Source organism: Brassica napus, chromosome C4 (genome assembly GCF_020379485.1).
Source record: "Brassica napus cultivar Da-Ae chromosome C4, Da-Ae, whole genome shotgun sequence".
Taxonomy (NCBI): Eukaryota; Viridiplantae; Streptophyta; class Magnoliopsida; order Brassicales; family Brassicaceae; genus Brassica; species Brassica napus.
The window spans coordinates 47422857-47446498 of NC_063447.1; the positions used below are offsets into that span (position 1 = coordinate 47422857).

The following is a 23642-nucleotide window of genomic DNA, read 5'->3' on the forward strand; positions in this document are numbered from 1 at the left end:
CACAAAATTTGCATGTAACCCGCTGTTCATCCGCCCTCCAATAAATCATGCAGTTGTCGCTGCATACATCTATTACCTGATACGATAAACCAAGACCAGCTACGAGTTTCTGAACCTCGTAGTATGAACCAGGAGCTACATTATCCTCGGGTAGAATACCTTTTACAAAATCAGCAATCGCATCCACACAGTCTTCAGCCAAATTATAATCTGTTTTAATGCCCATCAATCTTGTAGCAGATGATAAAGCTGAATGACCATCTCTGCAACCTTCGTACAATGGTTGCTTTCCAGCATCCAACATATCATAAAATCTCCTAGCTTGTGCATTGGGTAAATCTTCCCCTCTAAAATGATCATTTACCATCTGCTCAGTACCTACACCATAATCTACATCCGTTCTAATTGGTTCTTCTAATCTAACCGCTGGCTGAGGTTCGCTAGTACTACCATGTTCATAATCAGTTTTCCCATGATGATACCAAATTTTGTAACTTCGTGTAAACCCACTCAAATATAGATGAGTCCAAACATCCCACTCTTTAATAACCTTTCTATTTTTACAATTAGAGCAAGGACATCTTAACATACCTGTTTTTGCTTCCGGTTGTCGGTGAACTAACCCCATGAATTCGGTTATACCTCGTTGGTATTCTTCCGTAAGCAATCTCGTGTTCGGATCCAAATGAGGTCGATCGATCCAAGAACGAAAATAATTTGAAGAAGACATATTTTTTATGAATCAAATTCGTGTGTAAATAGAGTAAGAGGGAGGATGAAGATATGGAGTGAATGAAGAGGAAGAGGAGTGCTTGTATTTATAGTTAAATCCTGCCGACAGACCGAGGAAATTCCGACGGAAAAGGCTAGTTCGTCGGAATTTCCTCGGAATTTTGTAAAATCCCCCAACGGCTCTCCAACGGCTATAATATTTCCTCGGAATTCATCGGTTTTTTCCGAGGAAAACATTTTTCCTCGAAATTTCCTCGGAATATTCCGACGGATTGATATTTCCTCGGAATTCCGTCGGTATATTCCGAGGAAATTCTAAGGAAACCCAATTTTGTGTTTCCTCGGAAATTCCTCGGGATATTCCGAAGATTTCATTTTCCGTCGGAATGTCCGTAAGAATACCGCTGTTTTCTTGTAGTGGATGGACATAACCATTTGCATTAAGACTTTTAAAAATTAATGTTAAATTAATTCAATAACTAAAATGTTTTTACAATGACTGTTACTTTAGTTCTCTGTTTGAACAAAATTGATTTACCTTTACATCAAAACAATGCTAAACAGTGACTGGCGGATCTGAAAATGCAAATTACGTTGAGAGAAAGTGGTTGTTTTGATAGGTGAGTTTGCTGAGAAAGCCAAGTATTTTGAACTTATATGATCTTGGCACCCTTCTTGCATTTCAAATACTCTTTTAAGATTTCTCTGCATAATCTAAATATTTGGTTCGTTAGTTGTTGTGAGGCAAAACCCTATTGATTGGAAAACACAGAAAAAACATACTACAAAATTTGAGAGAAAGAAATCTAGTTTGAGTTTGATTAATTATAAAATTAGTGTTCAAATTAATTTTGACGTAACCTAGAGAAAAATATATCGTTTGTTTTGATAATCTTCATTAATCTTTTCACTACAGTCTCCACCATAGGCTTCTCTTTATTGCTCTATTTAAGAAATAAAAATAACTCCTTTCCCTACAGCACTGGATGTTGTTGCATAGGCTGTCAATGATCATGCTGAAGCGTGGACTATCAGAAGCATACTATTTCACCCAATTCAGTGGCTCGCTTGTTCCTCTCAATAGTTTGGCGTAGATCACAACATCGAAGCTATAAAAATCACTTTTTAAACGCAAATAGCATGTTTGAACGTATCCATGAGATGTGTAGCTGTGTCTTCCAACTTTCTAGTAAATGAACGGAAATAAGATCAAAAAGGCGAAAAATTAAATATTTAATCATCTAAATTAAACTATGTAAACCATATAACAGAACATAATTGAATGCAAACCACTAAACAAAAGCACAAATAACCCTAGGTAAATATGTATTCAATACTTACTGCAGTTGGGACGTGTGTATGTCACCGAGGTCTTTCTAATGGAAGCCTAAAGTCGGATAAAAAAATCACCATTTAAGAGTATGCTTGAGGAACTGAAGTCACTGTATATTACATGCCAACCAAATATACCACAGATTCCACTAAATTTTTCATAATCCACCACACATTTTCTCCTCAAGAGATTGCAATACGGTTTAGAAAAATGACATTTACATAAATATTCAAAAAGAGCTCCATGGATAAGAATAATATGCTAACAGTTACGCATATGCAGGTGATACAATTATTGGTTTCCCGAAGGTTTCTCTGGTTTCTCACCAGATGGGATAGGAGGATTCAGAGCTGGTGTAAGACTAATTGTTGGAATACAAAGATGATGGTCAAGGTATTTTCTTGAAGATTTAAAATGAAATAAAACGCTTTAATCTTAATATAGATGTTACTTACTCTTGGTTTGGAGCTGGAGCTGGAGCTGGAGTTGGAGTCAAAACTGCTGATACTTCAAGAATGTCCAATCAAAGTGCATATGCAACAAATAACCTGCAAATATATAACATTAGAAACAAATTGTTTTGAGTGCACAAAAGAATCGAAAGAGTTGTTTTTAATGAGAAAATCTTCGAGCATATGATACGTGAAAGTTACAGAAATATAGATTTCTCCCAACCGTCAAACAAATAGATCCCTGAAAAGCCGCTTTGGGTATGAATATCTGGTTTGGCTTCACACTGCAATCGTCGTACATAGAGAAAGTATGATGTGAACTCAGGTGGAATGATTTTAAGTGAACCTGCCAATGGAGAAGAAGATTGTATATATGAATGAATTTTTTTGGTGAGGGACTCTTCTACTACCTTTAAGAAAACATCTTTGGCTAATTCCACACAAGTTTCTCAATACAACTGTAAAAACAAATCAGTAACTATTACCTCGACATGTGTAAGCTTTCTCTTTCACTGATCATGCCATAATTCAGATTTCTGGTACCTGCACGAAGGCCTTGCCAAGGAAGTTTACATAGAAAAATCGAAGGTGGGGAGGTAAATATATCAAATGGAAGCAGATAAAAATATTGGGTAAAATAAGGATGAAAACATGGTGATTTTTCGAGAATCTGAGTCTATGCTTAATTCTATTATAATCTGCTTTGGAGGCTGGTCTTGAGTAGTTTTAGGATTAGAAGTATTGAATCGTATTAAACATATATGCTTAAGATTCTCTCAAATTATATATCTTGTTACTTTATAGCTTCGTGAGAAGAGGAAGCTGGTCTCACCTATAAAAGAGAGCACTCATGAACTTGGATGTTTGAAGATCTTCGAAAGAAGAGTATGGTTTTTTGTGAATGCAAATACTGATGCAATTTAAAAAGAAAAGGTGGATGGAGACCTAAACGATATTGTTATCTCAAGCAATCATGGAAAGTCATTTTTGAACAAAGAACATGGAGTTAAGACTTTACCTCTCGGTACCGCACCCCTGAAGAGAAGCAAATAAAGCTCAATCTCTGCAAAATTCTCTTCCACAGTAACCTCTCTTGATAAAGAGAAACAATCCGGTGTATCCAATAATGAGAAACCTTGGTCTAGCGTAGTAGCCTCCTGTGTAGATCTTCCTTGTACTCCATCTTATATTATAACCTCTTCAAAGAATACTTTTGATCACGCAACTTCCTTTGGAAATTAAAGTAATTATCCTGATGGTGCAGTTTGGTCAGACCCACAACTGTACTAAAACACCTCAAACATCAAGTATAAAGAACATTCGAGGGGTAAAGATAAGCCCAATAAAGCTTTAATACTCATCAGCTCCCCTCCTAAACCAGATAAAATCTATATATCATATTCATAAACAGATAAACTTATCTAACATATTCATAAAACAGAAAAAAATCTGGGAAGAACACTTACAGCCTCATCGATGAGCAGCATCTCAATACTCATCAGCTCCCCTCCTTTGTTGATATTTCTGGCCTCCCAGAACCTCAGCAAGCGGACCTCAGCAGTATTAGAGCATCGGCCGGCTCTCAAATTCGCAAGCAGAGTGTATGAATTCGCCATCTGAATATGTTGCTTCTAGGAGATCGTATGTTTGAGTAAATCGTTTCAGATGCGATGTGAAGGGAAGTGAGCGCCGATATTTATAGATGGAGTTCGAGCCTGTTTCAGGGTGAACGAAGAGATAGATCGAAATCATAATGCATGAAGAGTGGATTATTGAATGGAAAACTCAGAATAAATGTAAGAGTAAAGATTCTGGGACGTTACGGTTTCTATGGTTTCTCTGCAGCGTGGAGGAGGGAAGAAGAAGAATGACGCAGAAGAAGAATAACCCTAAACACTTCTGGGCCTAAACTAATCATACAGAAGCCCAACCTATTTGCTTCTTCTGACAAATATAGGTCCTTACGATTTCGTGATAACCCATGACGCGCGAGAAGAAAGATAGAGTACACAACCCCGTGACATGAGACAGACGCACTACTTTTGCTGACACGTGTCGGCAAAAGTCCCACCCTGTTTTGTGTCGTGGAGGGCTGTGCTTTGAGCACAATTCAACTTTATATATATAAGATGTTGGATAGAAACCGTGGACGTCGAGTTTTTAATATTAAGGAAATTCCATTTACTTTAAACAACTTAGTTAGTGGGCGTAAATGAGTATTCGATCAGTGATTTGTGAGGCTTAGCTTTTTGGACCCTCTAGTACGGACCTTTGTTTAGTTAAGTTCAGTTAGGCCCAATAAATTTAGAAGTTCGTTTTGGGCCATTTATAAAATCCATTGTGGGCGTCAGGTTAAGTTTATAGTGTTATTGCAATTGGGTTTGTCATGAATATCGGCCCTTATTGCAATTCCATTCAATCTTCATGGTCTGAAAATTTTAATATGTGAGATTTGAGCACACAAGCTTTGTAATTTGTGTTTACTAGGGATTAACCCGGGCTACGCCCAGGATTTTTATTTTTTTCTAATTTAAGTTGTTAAATTATTTATATTTAGGTTATGATATATATATTTATATAAATGTTAAGATGCATGTCATAATTAAAATTTATTTTTAAATTTTAACACGTTAAATTAACATATTTTTTACTATTTAAATATTTTTTTGTAATTTTGTTGGCTATCTAGTTATCATATTTAGCAAAATTATCTGTTGAGTGTTGGAATAAATGTTTTAGATATTTAATTAAACTGCAGAGTATTTTCGGATTGACCACATGCTCAACAATCGATCGATCCGTAAATAGATGATTGATCTCCATGGCTAGGTAATTACAATTTTAGAAAAAATATCTTTGATTTTCAAATATTAAGTATATAACTATTCTTTTGAATATTATTTTTTTGAATTGTATTTTTTGATTAAATTATTGTATTATAATGTTTATGTACATATTTTTTGTGATGTTTGAATTTGTGCTGTTAGTATACTTAACCTAGATGATATTGATGTTTAACAATTTATTTTTTCTGGAAATAGAAAATAATGATATATCAAAACGTATCTAATACTTGTTAAATGATAGTATAATGTAAATTACATCCATTATTTGAAAATAACATTTGTTGTTTTTATTTTTTTTTAAATCAGAAATTATTTTTATTTTAAAATATTATTCATATATAATATAATAGTTTAAGTTTGGAAGATTAATCTATATATATAAATTATGTATATTTTTAAAAAAATAATTTAAGATATTATATATTGAGTAACTGAATAAAAGCTGAATTTCTTATCTCGAAAATGAAATATTTATATTTTTGTCTTCATGTTATACTCACCAATCCAGCATTGATATTTATAACTCAGAATGTTTTTAAAAAAACTTAGTTTTAAGTAATAAACGAATTTAATAAATTAAATTCATCACCTATTGTTGACAAAAAAAAAATTCATCACCTATTATGTTCTGTAAACTATATTTGAAAACTCTCTAAAATTATATTTTAAGCATAATATTACTATTATTTAATTTAAGTTATTTTAAGCATAATATATGCTAAACCAACTTAAATTATATTTACAATAGGACCATCCTAAACCGGTTAATAAACCAAAAACAATACTAAACCAACATGAACCAATACCTGATTCGGCGAGGAAAGAAGTGTTCCGGGATAAACGCTTGAATGGTTATTAACTGTAATGGTTTGATCATGAAAGAGTTAGTATAAATATTAACAATAAAATTATGGATTAGATTAATTTAAATTTGTAAGAATACCTTTGAGTCTATGAAAAGCAATTCAATTCCCATGAATAAGTTTGGCTTTTGGAAGTTGCGGTTTTTCCAACAATGAATCCACCTAACAAAAAGTTCGTTGTTATAAAAAACCTCATTCAAGGTCATTAAAGGTTTTTGGGACGGCAAGAGTTGATGGTAGAACCATTATTTTGCTCGAGTGCTTTGAAGTTTTCCTTGATAGTGTGAGGTTGATGTTGATGGAATAATGAATTTTATAGGGACTTTCTTGATGTAAAACTATACATTTTTATTTTTTTTGTTTAATGTGGTATTTCTATTTTTATATAATTTACTACAATTTTAAGATAGATGTACATTTTAAGATAGATGTTTAAATCTTAATGTACTTTTTCCATTTTTTAAAATGTTTATTTCCATTTCTTATATTTTTTATTTACGTATTATCTATATTTTATATTTTAAAATAGATATTTAAATCTTAATGTACTTTTTTCGTTGTTTTTAAGTTGTGTATTTCTTTTTCTTATACTTTCTATTTACTTAATATCTATATTTTACATTTTAAGATAGATGTTTAATATTTAATGTACTCTTTCCATATTTTAAAAATTGTGCATTTACTTATTATTGTATATATAATTCATATATTTATATATTTATAATATTTATTATTATTTATTTTTCTATATATTGAGTATTTCTCTTTCTTATACTTTATATTTGGTTAATATCTATATTTTATATTTTAAGATAGATGTTTAAATCTTAATGTTTTTTCTATTTTAAATGTAAAACGGCAATGTTTAATAGAAGAACTTGGACAAATAGTCAAATAGGTATATTTATGTTTTTTTCTTTTTTTATAAAATGGTAATGTTACATTATGGAGATAAGCCTTTTTTTAAGTGAAAAATAGTAATCTTACATATGTTTAATGTGGTTTTTCCATTTTTTTATGTTATATGCTTATATATTATTGTTATTTTTAAATGTAAAATAGTAATCTTACATATGTTTAATGTAGTATTTTCATTTTTTATGTTGTATGTTTACATATTATTTATTATTTTCTAAATTATATATAATATTTTTTTTTTACAAAATAGTAATGTTACATTATGGAGATAAACTGTCTTTTTTTTAGTGAAAAATGGTAATCTTACATATGTTTAACGTAGTTTTTCCATTTTTATGTTGTATGTTTACATATTATTTTTTAAAATAAAAATTTAAAATGGTAATCTTACATATGTTTAATGAAGTATTTCCATTTTTTATGTTGTATGTTTACATATATTTATTATTTTCGAAATTATATATAATATTTTTTGTTTTTTTTATAAAACGGTAATGTTACTTTATGGTGATAAGCCGTCTTTTTTTTAAGTGAAAAATGGTAATTTTACATATGTTTAATGTAGTTTTTTTCATTTTTTTTACATTTTTTTATGCTGTATATTTACATATTATTTATAATTTTCGAAAATTAGTAATATTAAAAGGTAAAACTATATTTTATGCCACATGTCATCTTTCGGGAGAAGTTTTTTTCGCTGATGTGGACGCTCCATATGTTTAATGTAGTATTTCCATTTTTTATGTTGTATGTTTACATATATTTATTATTTTCGAAATTATATATAATGTTTTTTTTTAATAAAACGGCAATGTTGCATTATGGAGATAAGCCGTCTTTTTTTTAAGTGAAAAATGATAATTTTACATATGTCTAATGTAGTTTTTCCATTTTTATGCTGTATGTTTACATATTATTAATAATTTTTGAAAATTAGTAATATTAAAATGTAAAACTATATTTTATGCCACGTGTCATCTTTCGGAATAAGTTTTTTCGCTGATGTGGACGCTCTATGGAGCCTCAAAAGGTTTCTTTTATTAGTAAAGGTTCCTTTTATTAGTAAGGGGAATAATGAATTTTATAGGGACTTTTTTGATGTAAAACTACACATTTTTATTTTTTTTTGTTTAATGTGGTATTTCTATTTTTATATAATTTACTATCATTTTAAGATAGATGTACATTTTAAGATAGATGTTTTAATCTTAATGTATTTTTTCCATTTTTTAAAATGTTTATTTCCATTTCTTATATTTTTTATTTACGTATTATCTATATTTTATATTTTAAAATAGATATTTAAATCTTAATGTACTTTTTTCGTTGTTTTTAAGTTGTGTATTTCTTTTTCTTATACTTTCTATTTACTTAATATCTATATTTTATATTTTAAGCTAGATGTTTAATATTTAATGTACTCTTTCCATATTTTAAAAATTGTGCATTTACTTATTATTGTATATATAATTCATATATTTATATATTTATAATATTTACTTATTATTTATTTTTCTATATATTGAGTATTTCTCTTTCTTATACTTTATATTTGGTTAATATCTATATTTTATATTTTAAGATAGATGTTTAAATCTTAATGTTTTTTTCTATTTTAAATGTAAAACGGCAATGTTTAATAGAAAAACTTGGACAAATAGTCAAATAGGTATATTTATGTTTTTTTCTTTTTTTATAAAATGGTAATGTTACATTATGGAGATAAGCCTTTTTTTAAGTGAAAAATAGTAATCTTACATATGTTTAATGTAGTTTTTCCATTTTTTTATGTTGTATGCTTATATATTATTGTTATTTTTAAATGTAAAATGGTAATCTTACATATGTTTAATGTAGTATTTTTATTTTTTATGTTGTATGTTTACATATTATTTATTATTTTCTAAATTATATATAATATTTTTTTTTTACAAAATAGTAATGTTACATTATGGAGATAAGCCGTCTTTTTTTTAGTGAAAAATGGTAATCTTATGTTTAACGTAGTTTTTCCATTTTTATGTTGTATGTTTACATATTATTTTTTAAAATAAAAATTTAAAATGGTAATCTTACATATGTTTAATGTAGTATTTCCATTTTTTATGTTGTATGTTTACATATATTTATTATTTTCGAAATTATATATAATGTTTTTTGTTTTTTTTATAAAACGGTAATGTTACTTTATGGAGATAAGCCGTCTTTTTTTTAAGTGAAAAATGGTAATTTTACATATGTTTAATATAGTTTTTCCATTTTTTGACATTTTTTTATGCTGTATGTTTACATATTATTTATAATTTTCGAAAATTAGTAATATTAAAAGGTAAAACTATATTTTATGCCACATGTCATCTTTCAGGAGAAGTTTTTTCGCTGATGTGGACGCTCCATATGTTTAATGTAGTATTTCCATTTTTTATGTTGTATGTTTACATATATTTATTATTTTCTAAATTATATATAATGTTTTTTTTTATAAAACGGTAATGTTGCATTATGGAGATAAGCCGTCTTTTTTTTAAGTGAAAAATGATAATTTTACATATGTTTAATGTAGTTTTTCCATTTTTTATGCTGTATGTTTACATATTATTTATAATTTTCGAAAATTAGTAATATTAAAATATAAAACTATATTTTATGTCACGTGTCATCTTTCGGAATAAGTTTTTTTGGCTGATGTGAACGCTCTATGGAGCCTCAAAAGGTTCCTTTTATTAGTAAGGATTTCCAGATAGATGTTTAATATATTTTTTGTATTTCTTATATTGTATATTTACTTATTCTTTATTTTTCATATGTTTTATATTTTCTTATTGTAATATTCTTTATAATTCATGTCTGCATTATAATTTTAATTTAGTTTTTTTTTATTTCTTAATTATATATTTACTTATTATATATTTTCCTTATATTGTATATTTACTTATTATTCTTTATTGCAATGTTTCTATTTTTTATATTTTTTATTTACTTATTATTTATTTTTCCTTATATTGCAAATTTACTTATTATTTATATTCTATTTTTTAAATAATAATGCCACGTGTCATCTTTTAGAATAAATTTTTCCCGCTGATGTGGACGCCCCATTGAGCCTCAAAAGCTCCCTTTTATTAGTATAGATTCTTATATTATATATTTATTTATTATTTATTTTTCTTTATATGTATTTTTTTTTGTTAATGCCACGTGTCATCTTTTAGAATAAATTTTTCCCGCTGATGTGGACGCCCTACGGAGCCTCAAAAGCTCCCTTTTATTAGTATAGATTAGTATAGATTCCATATTCCATATTATTTTTTTTATATGTATTTTTTTTTTGTTAATCCCACGTGTCATCTTTTAGAATAAATTTTTCCCGCTGATGTGGACGCCCTATGGAGTCTCAAAAGCTCCCTTTTATTAATGTAACATTTATATTTCTTATATTATAGATTTACTTATTATTTATTTTTCTTTATATGTATTTTTTTTTGTTAATGCCACGTGTCATCTTTTAGAATAAATTTTTTCCGCTGATGTGGACGCCCTATGGAGCCTCAAAAGCTCCCTTTTATTAGTATAGAGCTGATGTGGACGCCCTATGGAGCCTCAAAAGCTCCCTTTTATTAGTATAGATTCGTATAGATTCCATATTCCATATTATTTTTTTTATATGTATTTTTTTTTTGTTAATGCCACGTGTCATCTTTTAGAATAATTTTTTCCCGCTGATGTGGACGCTCTATTGAGCCTCAAAAGCTCTCTTTTATTAATGTAACATTTATATTTCTTATATTATATATTTACTTATTATTTATTTTTCTTTATATGTATCTTTTTTTGTTAATGCCACGTGTCATCTTTGGAGAGAATTTTTTTCGCTGATTTGGACGCTCTACGGAGCCTCAAAAGGTCCATTTTATTAGTATAGACTAGGAGTTAATCCGCGCTACGCGCGGAGCTATTTTGATTTTTAAATGTTAACTATATAGTTATTCATTTGGACGTTGTATTCTGAACAACAACAAAATTCTAAATTGTATGTTTGTGTGAATAGTAATTTCTTTAGAAAAAAACAGAAAACTATACATTTTTCATATAGATGTTTTGTATAGTTTTCCATTTTTAATATTACATATTTACTTATTATTTAAATTTTCTTAATTTGTAGGACAACTCTTTCAAATATTCGTTTTTAAGTTTTTGTCACAAAATAGTCATCAATAAGGAAATGACCAAAATAACCCATTTTATTTTGAAAATTTTAATATTTCTATTTTATTTTTCAAACTTTGAAATCATATCCACAAAACTCCACTCCATAACTCTAAACCCTAAGTATAGTTTATTTAACCTTATAGCATAGATGTATTTTAACTCTTTAATAAATGTTTAATTCAGATAAATGTTTAATTTAGTTTTTCTATTTTTTATATTGTATATTTACTTACTGTTTATCTTCTCTTATTTTGTATAGTTATTTATTATAATTTTTTTGCTTTTATATCAATCATAATATTATGATATATATTTAATATAATATTTTATTTCTTATATACTATATTTGCTTATTATTTATTTTTTCTTATATTTTATATTTACTTATTATAGTATATAACATTTCTATATGATTAATATTACTAACAATAATATTAAAATATTACATAACATTAAATTATAAATCTATTATAATATTAGAATAAAAATAAAATATCATAATAATATTTCTTATTATTTATTTTTATACTAATATTTTTATGTCTTTTTTTTTACATCAATCATCTACAAACTCATGCTGACTCTGTAAACCAAACCGGTAACTCTGTCCATGTGAACGACGAAATACGGTTGTTTCCTAGCACTGCGTGCTAAGCTATCCGCCTTTTGATTTTCTGTCTGAGGTACATGAATGATCTCTGAGTTTAGAAAGCTTCTTTTCAGCAGTTTAATGTCTTCCTGATAATTATCAAACGCTGGCCATTCTTCTGGTTCCGAAACCATCTTTATCAATTGAGAACAAACTGTCGCAAATGTGACCTGAAATTACCGTAAATTTCTCATGCATTCCATTGCCCATATTAGCGCTTCTACCTCCGAATGAAGAAGTGAAATACTTGCCCGGACATTCTGTGCCCCTAGCAATCCATCAAAACCTGCTAAAGTGATGTACCGGCCTTATCCTTAGAATTGTTCCTTATCTTTCCATCAGCAATCTATGAAACACCATTTTTCTGGTATTGTTGGTACAATTCTTTCATGCACTTGATTTGCAACCCTCTGATTATTTGTTACATGTGCCTCTGCCCAAAGTGTTGATTCTAATTCCGGTAGTTTAAGCGTATCTCTTGGATCAACATCCAAATTGCTAAAAACTTTGTTGTTTCGACCTTTCCAAATATACCATAATATCCACGCAAATTGGTGATCCTCCATTTTTGGATTAACTCTCCAAAACAAATGATCCATATTTTTATGTCTTATAGTCTATATTTACTAATTATTTATTTTACTATACATTTTTCAGATAGATGTTTAATTTAGTTTTTCCAGTTCTAATATTATATATTTACTTATTTTGTATTTTTCCTTATACTGTATATTTACTTATTCTAATATTACGATAGATGTTTAATATAATACTTGTATTTCTTATATAGTATATTTACTTATTATTTATTTTACTATACATTTTTTCAGGGATAGGTTTAATTTAGTCTTTTCATTTCTTAATTGTATTTTACCTTTTTTTTCTTATACTATAAATTTACTTATTCTAATTTTCTTGTTTTTATATCAAATGATAATATTATGATAGATGTTTAATGTGATAAAAATATTATCTTATATTCTATGCTTATTTTTCTTATATTGTATATTTACTTACAAAAGTATTTGAAAATAATAAAATGTTAAACTATACATTTTCAGATAGACTTTTAATGTAGTTTTTTTATTTCTTATATTGTATATTTATTTATCTAATTGTTTTGTTTTATATCAAATCATAATATTACGATAGATGTTTAATGTAATATTTATATTTCTTATATTATATATTTACTTATTATTTACATTATTATATATTTTTCAGATTAAGGTTAATGTATTTTTTGTATCTTTATATTGTATATTTACTTATAATTTATTTTTTTTATATTTTATATTTACTTATTCTAATATTATAGTTGATGTTTAGTGTAATATTTTTATAATGTAAATTTACTTTTATCCATTTTTATATTGTGTATTTACTTAATGTTTATCTTTTCTTATTTTTTATTTTTATATCAATGATAATACTACGATATATATTTAATGTAATATTTTTATTTCTTATATACTATATTTACTTATTATTTATTTTTCTTATCTTTTATATTTACTTCTTCTATTAATAAGATAATGTTTAATACGATAATGTTTAGTATAATATTTTGATTTCTTATATTTGGTATTCAGTTATTATTTTATAGATGTTTAATTTATTTTTTCATTTCTCAATTGTATATTTACTTATTCTAATTTTTTTTTATATCAAATGATAATATTATGATAGATGTTTAATTTAATATTTCTATTTATTATATTGTATATTTACTTATTATTTATTTTTCTTTATATTGTGTATTTACCTATTATTGTTTAATGTAATGTTTCTATTTCTTATATTGTTTATTTACTTATTATATATTTTTCCTTATATTTCAAATTTACTTATTATTTATTTTCTATTTTTTAAATAATAATGCCACATGTAATATTTTGGGAGAATTTTTTCGCTGATGTGGACGCTCTATGGAGCCTCAAAAGGTCCCGATTTTTTCATTTCTCAATTGTATATTTACTTATTCTAATTTTTTTTTTATATCAAATGTTAATATTATGATAGATGTTTAATTTAATATTTCTATTTATTATATTGTATATTTACTTATTATTTATTTTTTTTTATATTGTATATTTGCCTATTATTGTTTAATGTAATGTTTCTATTTTTTATATTGTTTATTTACTTATTATATATTTTTCCTTATATTTCAAATTTACTTATTATTTATTTTCTATTTTTTAAATAATAATGCCACATGTCATATTTTGGGAGAATTTTTTCGCTGATGTGGACGCTCTATGTGAATTAGTTATATAGCTAATTCAAGGGATTAACTCGGGCTACGCCCGAGATTTTAATTTTTTCTAATTTAAGTTGTTAAATTATTTATATTTAGGTTATGATATATATTTATATAAATGTTAAGATGCATATCATAATTAAAATTTATTTTTAAATTTTAACACATTTAATTAACATATTTTTTACTATTTAAATATGTTTTTGTAATTTTGTTGGCAATCTAGTTATCATATTTAGCAAAACTATCTGTTGAGTGTTGGAATAAATGTTTTAGATATTTAATTAAACTATAGAGTATTTTCGGATCGACCACATGCTCAACAATCGATCGATCCGTAAAAAGATGGTCGATCTCCTTGGCCAGGTAAGTACAATTTTAGCAAAAATATCATTGATTTTCAAATATGAAGTATATAACTATTCTTTTGAATATCGTTTTTTTTAATTGTATTTTTTGATTAAATTATTGTATTATAATGTTTATGTAAATATTTTTTTGTGATGTTTGAATTTGTGCTCTTAGTATACTTAACCTAGACGATATTGATGTTTAACAATTTATTTTTTCTGGAAATAGAAAATAATGATATATCAAAACGTATCTAATACTTGTTAAATGATAGTATAATGTAAATTACATCCATTATTTGAAAATAATCATTTGTTGTTTTAATTTTTTTTAAATCAGAAATTATTTTTATTTAAAAACATTATTCATATATAATATAATAGTTTAAGTTTGGAAGATTAATCTATATATATAAATTATGTATATTTTTAAAAAAATAATTTAAGATATTATATATTGGGTAACTGAATAAAAACTGAATTTCTTATCTTGAAAATGAAATATTTATATTTTTGTCTTCATGTTATACTCATCAATCCAGCATTGATATTTATAAGTCAGTATGTTTTTAAAAAAACTTAGTTTTAAGTAATAAACGAATTTAATAAATTAAATTCATCACCTATAATGTTCTGTAAACTATTTTTGAAAGCTCTCTAAAATTATATTTTAAGCATAATATTACTATTATTTAATTTAAGTTATTTTAAGCATAATATATGCTAAACCAACTTAAATTATATTTACAATAGGATCATCCTAAAACGGTTAATAAACCAAAAACAATACTAAACCAACATGAACCAATACCTGATTCGGCGAGGAAAGAAATGTATACTTATATTATATATTTTACATTTTAAGATAGATGTTTAATGCTTAATTAATTTTTTTCATTTTTTAAAAAAAAATGTGTATTTACTTATTATTATATATATAATTCATATATTATATATTTACATTATTTACTGATTATTTATTTTCCTGTATATGTATTTCCATTTCTTGGACTTTTTATTTACTTAATATCTATTTTACATTTTAAGATAGTTGTTTAAATATTAATGTACATTTTCCATTTTCTTTAAATTTTATATTTCCATTTGTTATTCTTTCTATTTACGTAATATCTATATTTTAAAATTTAAGATATATTTTTAAATTTTAATGAAATTTTCCATTTTTAAATTGCGTATTTACTTATATTATATATTTAATTATTATTTGTTTTTCTTTATATTGTGTATTTTTATTTTTTATACTTTCTATTTACTAATAATTTTATACTTTAAGATAGATTTACATTTTAAGATAGATGTTTAAATACTAATGTATTTTTCCATTTTTTTAAATTATGTATTTCATTTTCTTATACTTTCTATTTGCGTAATATCTATATTTTACATTTTAGAATATATGTTTAAATATTAATATACTTTTTCCATTGTTTTTAAGTTGTGTATTTCTTTTTTCTTTTTCTTTCTATTTACTTAATATCAATATTTTACATTTTAAGATAGATGTTTAATATTTAATGTACTCTTTCCATATTTTAAAATTTGTGCATTTACTTATTATTGTATATAAAATTCATATATTTATATTTTATAATATTTACTTATTATTTATTTTTCTAAATATTGAGTATTTCTCTTTCTTATACTTTATATTTAGTTAATATCTATATTTTATATTTTAACATAGATGTTTAAATCTTAATGTTTTTTTCTTTTTTTAATGTAAAACAGCAATGTTTAATTGAAAAAACTTGGACAAATAGTCAAATAGTTATATTTATGTTTTTTTTTTTTTATAAAATGGTAATGTTACGTTATGGAGATAAGCCGTTTTTTTTAGTGAAAAATAGTAATCTTACATATGTTTAATGTAGTTTTTCCATTTTTTTTATGTTGTATGTTTACATATTATTGTTATTTTTAAATGTAAAATGGTAATCTTACGTATGTTTAATGTAGTATTTCAATTTTTTATGTTGTATGTTTACATATTATTTATTATTTTCGAAATTATATACAATGTTTTTTTTTTACAAAATAGTAATGTTACATTATGGAGATAAGCCGTTTTTTTTAGTGAAAAATAATATTCTTACATATGTTTAATGTTGTTTTTCCATTTTTTATGTTGTATGTTTACATATTATTTTTTAAAAATAAAAATGTAAAATTGTAATCTTACATATGTTTAATGTAGTATTTCCATTTTTTATGTTGTATGTTTTCGTATATTTATTATTTTCGAAATTATATACAATATTTTTTATTTTATAAGACGGTAATGTTACATTATGGAGATAAGCCGTTTTTTTTTTAAGTGAAAAATGATAATTTTTCATATGTTTAATGTAGTTTTTTTCATTTTTTATGCTGTATGTTTACATATTATTTATAATTTTTGAAAATTAATAATATTAAAATGTAATACTATATTTTATGCCACGTGTCATCTTTCGGGAGAAGTTTTTTTTGCTGATGTGGACGCTCTATGGAGCCTCAAAAGAACGTACTCTTTTCATATTTTAAAATTTGTGCATTTACTTATTATTGTATATATAATTCATATATTTATATTTTATAATATTTACTTTTTATTTATTTTTCTATATATTGAGTATTTCCCTTTCTTATACTTTATATTTAGTTGATATCTATATATTATATTTTAAGATAGATGTTTAAATCTTAATGTTTTTTTCATTTTTAATGTAAAACGGCAATGTTTAATAGAAGAAACTTGGACAAATAGTCAAATAGTTATATTTATGATTTTTATAAAATGGTAATATTACATTATGGAGATAAGCCTTTTTTTTTAGTGAAAAATGGTAATATTACATATGTTTAATGTAGTTTTTTCATTTTTTTAATGTTGTATGTTTACATATTATTTTTATTTTTAAATGTAAAATGGTAATCTTACATATGTTTAATGTAGTATTTCTATTTTTTATGTTGTATGTTTACATATTATTTATTATTTTCGAAATTATATATAATGTTTTTTTTTACAAAATAGTAATGTTACATTATGGAGATACGCCATTTTTGTTTTACAAAATAGTAATGTTACATTATGGAGATACGCCATTTTTTTTTAGTGAAAAATGATAATCTTACGTATGTTTAATGTTGTTTTTCTATTTTTTATGTTGTATGTTTACATATTATTTTTAAAAAATAAAAATGTAAAATTGTAATCTTACATATGGTTAATGTAGTATTTTCATTTTTTATGTTGTATGTTTACGTATATTTATTATTTTCGAAATTATATATAATATATATATATTTTTTATAAAACGGTAATGTTACATTATGGAGATAAGCGGTCTTTTTTTTTTAGTGAAAAATGGTAATTTTACGTATGTTTAATGTAGTTTTTCCATTTTTTATGCTGTATGTTCACATATTATTTATAATTTTCAAAAATTTATAATATTAAAATGTAAAACTATATTTTATGCCACGTGTCATCTTTCGGGAGAAATTTTTTTCGCTGATGTGGGTGCTCTATGGAGCCTCAAAAGGTCCCTTTTATTAGTATAGATTATTTTATAGATGTTTAATTTATTTTTTTCATTTATCAATTGTATATTTACTTATTCTAATTTTTTTTTTATATCAAATGATAATATTATGATAGATGTTTAATGTAATATTTCTATTTATTATATTGTATATTTACTTATTATTTATTTTTCTTTATATTGTATATTTACCTATTATTGTTTAATGTAATGTTTCTATTTCTTATATTGTTTATTTACTTATTATATATTTTTCCTTATATTTCAAATTTACTTATTATTTATTTTCTATTTTTTAAGTAATAATGCCACATGTCATATTTTGGGAGAATTTTTTCGCTGAGGTGGACGCATTTTATTCTAATAGTTAATCCGCGCTACGCGCAGAGCTATTTTGATTTTTAAATGTTAACTATATAGCTATTCATTTGGACGTTGTATTCTGAACAACAATAAAATTCTAAATTGTATGTTTGTGTGAATAGTTATTTCTTTTTAAAAAAACAGAAAACTATACATTTTTCATATAGATGTTTCGTATAGTTTTCCATTTTTTATATTAGATATTTACTTATTAATTAATTTTTCTTAATTTGTAGGGCAATTCTTTCAAATAGTCGTTTTTCAGTTTTTGTCAAAAAATAGTCATCAATAAGGAAATGACCAAAATAGCCCATTTTATTTTAAAAATTTTAATATTTCATTTTTATTTTTAAAAATTTGAAATCATATCCACAAAACTACACCCCATAACTCTAAACTCCAAGTCTAACTTAACCTTATAGCATAAATGTATTTTTACTCTTTAAAAATGTTTAATTCAGATAAATGTTTAATTTAGTTTTTCTATTTTTATATTTTATATTTACTTACTGTTTATCTTCTCTTATTTTGTATAGTTATTTATTCTAAATTTCTTGCTTTTATATCAATCATAATATTACGATATATATTTAGTATAATATTTTATTTCTTATATACTATATTTACTTCTTATTTATTTTCTTATATTTTATATTTAATTATTATAATATATAACATTTCTATATGATTAATATTACTAACAATAATATTAAAATATTACATAATATTAAATTATAAATCTATTATAATATTAGAATAAAAATAAAATATCATAATAATATTACTTATTATTTATTTTTATACTAATATTTTTATGTCTTTTTTTTACATCAATCATTTACAGACTCATGCTGACTCTGTAAACCAAACCGGTAACTCTGTCCATGTGAACGACGAAAGACGGTTGTTTCCTAGCATTGTGTGCTAAACTATCCGCCTTTGGATTTTCCGTATGAGGTACATGAACGATCTCTGAGTTTAGAAAGCTTCTTTTTAGCAGCTTAATGTCTTCCTGATAGTTGTCAAACACTGGCCATTCTTCTGGTTCCGAAACAATATTTACCAATTGAGAACAGTCTGTCGCAAATGTGACATGAAATTGCAGTAAATTCCTCATGCATTCCATTGCCCAAATTAGCGCTTCTACCTCCGAATGAAGAGGTGAAAGACTTGCCCGGACATTCTGTGCCCCTAGCAATCCATCAAAACCCGCTAAAGTGATGTACCAACCTTGTCCTGAGAATTGTTCTTTATCTTTCCATGAGCAATCTATGAAACACCATTTTTCTGGTATTGTTGGTACAATTCTTTCATGTACTTGATTTGCAACCCTTTGATTATTTGTTACATGTGCCTCCGTCCAAAGTGTTGATTATAATTCTGCTAGTTTAAGCGTATCTCTTGGATCAACATCCAAATTGCTAAAAACTTTGTTGTTTTGACCTTTACAATAATTACATTTTAAGATAGATGTTTAATATTTAATGTACTCTTTCCATATTTTAAAAATTGTGCATTTACTTATTATTGTATATATAATTCATATATTTATATATTTATAATATTTAATTATTATTTATTTTTCTATATATTGATTATTTCTCTTTCTTATACTTTATATTTAGTTAATATCTATATTTTATATTTTAAGACAAATGTTTAAATCTTAATGTTTTTTTCTTTTTTTAATGTAAAACAGCAATGTTTAATTGAAAAAACTTGGACAAATAGTCAAATAGTTATATTTTTTTTTTTTTATATATAAAATGGTAATGTTACGTTATGGAGATAAGCCGTTTTTTTTAGTGAAAAATAGTAATCTTACATATGTTTAATGTAGTTTTTCCATTTTTTTTATGTTGTATGTTTACATATTATTGTTATTTTTAAATGTAAAATGGTAATCTTACATATGTTTAATGTAGTATTTCTATTTTTTATGTTGTATGTTTACATATATTTATTATTTTCGAAATTATATATAATATTTTTTGTTTTTTTTTACAAAACGGTAATGTTACATTATGGAGATAAGCCGTCTTTTTTTTAAGTGAAAAATGGTAATTTTACATATGTTTAATGTAGTTTTTCTATTTTTCATGCTGTATGTTTACATATTATTTATAATTTCCGAAAATTAGTAATATTAAAATGTAAAACTATATTTTATGCCACGTGTCATCTTTCAGGAGAAATTTTTTTTGCTGATGTGGACGCTCTATGGAGCCTCAAAAGGTCCCTATTTATTATTTTCGAAATTATATATAATGTTTTTTTTTTTTATAAAACGGTAATGTTACATTATGGAGATAAGCCGTCTTTTTTTAAAGTGAAAAATGGTAATTTTACATATGTTTAATGTAGTTTTTCCATTTTTCATGTTGTATGTTTACATATTATTTATAATTTTCGAAAATTAGTAATATTAAAATGTAAAACTATATTTTATGTCACGTGTCATCTTTCGGGAGAAGTTTTTTTTGCTGATGTGGACGCTCTATGGAGCCTCAAAATGTCTCTTTTATTAGTAAGGATTACATTATTTACTTATTATTTATTTTCCTGTATATGTATTTCCATTTTTTGTACTTTTTATTTACTTAATATCTCTATTTTACATTTTAAGATAGATATTTAAATCTTAATGTACATTTTCTATTTTCTTTAAATTGTATATTTCCATTTGTTATACTTTCTATTTAACTAATATCTATATTTTAAATTTTAAGGTATATTTTTAAATCTTAATGTAATTTTTTATTTTTAAATTGCGTATTTACTTATATTATATATTTACTTATTATTTATTTTTCTTTACATCGTGTATTTCTATTTCTTATACTCTCTATTTACTAATAATTTTATATTTTAAGATAGATTTACATTTTAAGATAGATGTTTAAATACTAATGTATTTTTTCCATTTTTTTAAATTTTGTATTTTCTTTTCTTATACTTTCTATTTGCGTAATATCTATATTTTACATTTTAAAATAGATGTTTAAGTATTAATATATATTTTCCATTGTTTTTAAGTTGTGTATTTCTTTTTCTTATACTTTTTATTTACTTAGTATCTATATTTTACATTTTAAGATAGATGTTTAATATTTAATGTACTCTTTCCATATTTTAAAAATTGTTCATTTACTTATTATTATATATAATTCATATATTTATATATTTATAATATTTAATTATTATTTATTTTTCTATATATTAAGTATTTCTCTTTTTTTATGCTTTATATTTAGTTAGTATCTATATTTTTTATTTTAAGATAGATGTTTAAATCTTAATGTTTTTTTCCATTTTTAATGTAAAACGGCAATGTTTAATAGAAGAACTTGGACAAATAGTCAAATAGTTATATTTTTTTTTTTTTTTTTTTTTTTTTATAAAATGGTAATGTTACATTATGGAGATAAGCCTTTTTTTAGTGAAAAATGGTAATCTTACATATGTTTAATGTAGTTTTTCCATTTTTTATGTTGTATGTTTACATATTATTTTTTAAAAATAAAAATGTAAAATGGTAATCTTACATATGTTTAATGTAGTATTTCTATTTTTTATGTTGTATGTTTACATATATTTACTATTTTCGAAATTATATATAATGTTTTTTGTTTTTTTTTATAAAACGGAAATGTTACATTATGGAGATAAGCCGTCTTTTTTTTAAAGTGAAAAATGGTAATTTTACATATGTTTAATGTAGTTTTTCCATTTTTTATGCTGTATGTTTACATATTATTTATAATTTTCAAAAATTAGTAATATTAAAATGTAAAACTATAGTTTATGCCATGTGTCATCTTTCGGGAGAAGTTTTTTTCGCTGATGTGGACGTACCCTGGAGCCTCAAAAGGTCTCTTTTATTAGTATAGACTAGGGATTAACCCGGGCTACGCCCGGGATTTTTATTTTTTTCTAATTTAAGTTGTTAAATTATTTATATTTAGGTTATGATATATATTTATATAAATGTTAAGATTCATGTCATAATTAAAATTTATTTTTAAATTTTAACACATTAAATTAACATATTTTTTACTATTTAAATATTTTTTGTAATTTTGTTGGCTGTCTAGTTATCATATTTAGCAAAACTATCTGTTGAGTGTTGGAATAAATATTTTAGATATTTAATTAAACTGTAGAGTATTTTTGGATCGTCCACATGCTCAACAATCGATCGATCCGTAAAAAGATGGTCGATCTCCTTGGCCAGGTAAGTACAATTTTAGCAAAAATATCTTTGATTTTTAAATATTAAGTATATAACTATTTTTTTGAATATTGTTTTTTTGAATTGTAATTTTTGATTAAATTATTGTATTATAATGTTTATGTAAATATTTTTTGTGATGTTTGAATTTGTGCTGTTAGTATACTTAACCTAGACGATATTGATGTTGAAAATTTTATTTTTTCTGGAAATAGAAAATAATGATATATCAAAACGTATCTAATACTTGTTAAATGATAGTATAATGTAAATTATATCCATTATTTGAAAATAACCATTTGTTTTTTTTATTTTTTTTTAAATCAGAAATTATTTTTATTTAAAAACATTATTCATATATAATATAATAGTTTAAGTTTGGAAGATTAATATATATATATATAAATTATGTATATTTTTAAAAAAATAATTTAAGATATTATATATTAAGTAACTGAATAAAAGCTGAATTTCTTATCTTGAAAATGAAATATTTATATTTTTGTCTTCATGTTATACTCACCAATCCAACATTGATATTTATAACTCAGTATGTTTTTAAGAAAACTTAGTTTTAAGTAAAAAACGAATTTAATAAATTAAATTCATCACCTATAAAGTTCTGTAAACTATAAAACCAACTTTTGAAAAGTTGAACCAGTTTATGAAGAAAAACGAATTTTGATTTTTTTTGTAGAAACTACTACATTATAATTAATTAATAATTAATAAATACTATTTTCATAAAAATTAAAATTATCATAAAATATTTTGTACATTAGATATCATTTAAACAATAATGTGAAATATTTTAATTTGTGTTTCATATCTGTAAATAAATTTATATATTTTATAAATAATATTATTTAATTTTAAAACTTAGTT

At 24.3% G+C, this 23642-nt stretch overlaps 1 long non-coding RNA gene across 2 annotated transcripts; it reads right to left on the reverse strand.

The window, feature by feature from the left end:
• Nucleotides 1-1528: 1528 nt before the first annotated feature.
• On the reverse strand, nt 1529-4669 carry LOC111205122. Of its 2 annotated transcripts, XR_007322814.1 has the most exons (5): nt 3003-4669; nt 2741-2863; nt 2521-2613; nt 2074-2119; nt 1529-1918 (listed from the first exon to the last, which is right to left on the reverse strand). It is a non-coding gene; the product is annotated as an uncharacterized LOC111205122 (long non-coding RNA). The 2 variants fall into 2 exon arrangements; XR_002657536.2 differs by lacking the exon at nt 2074-2119.
• Between the last annotated feature and the right edge of the window lie 18973 nt (nt 4670-23642).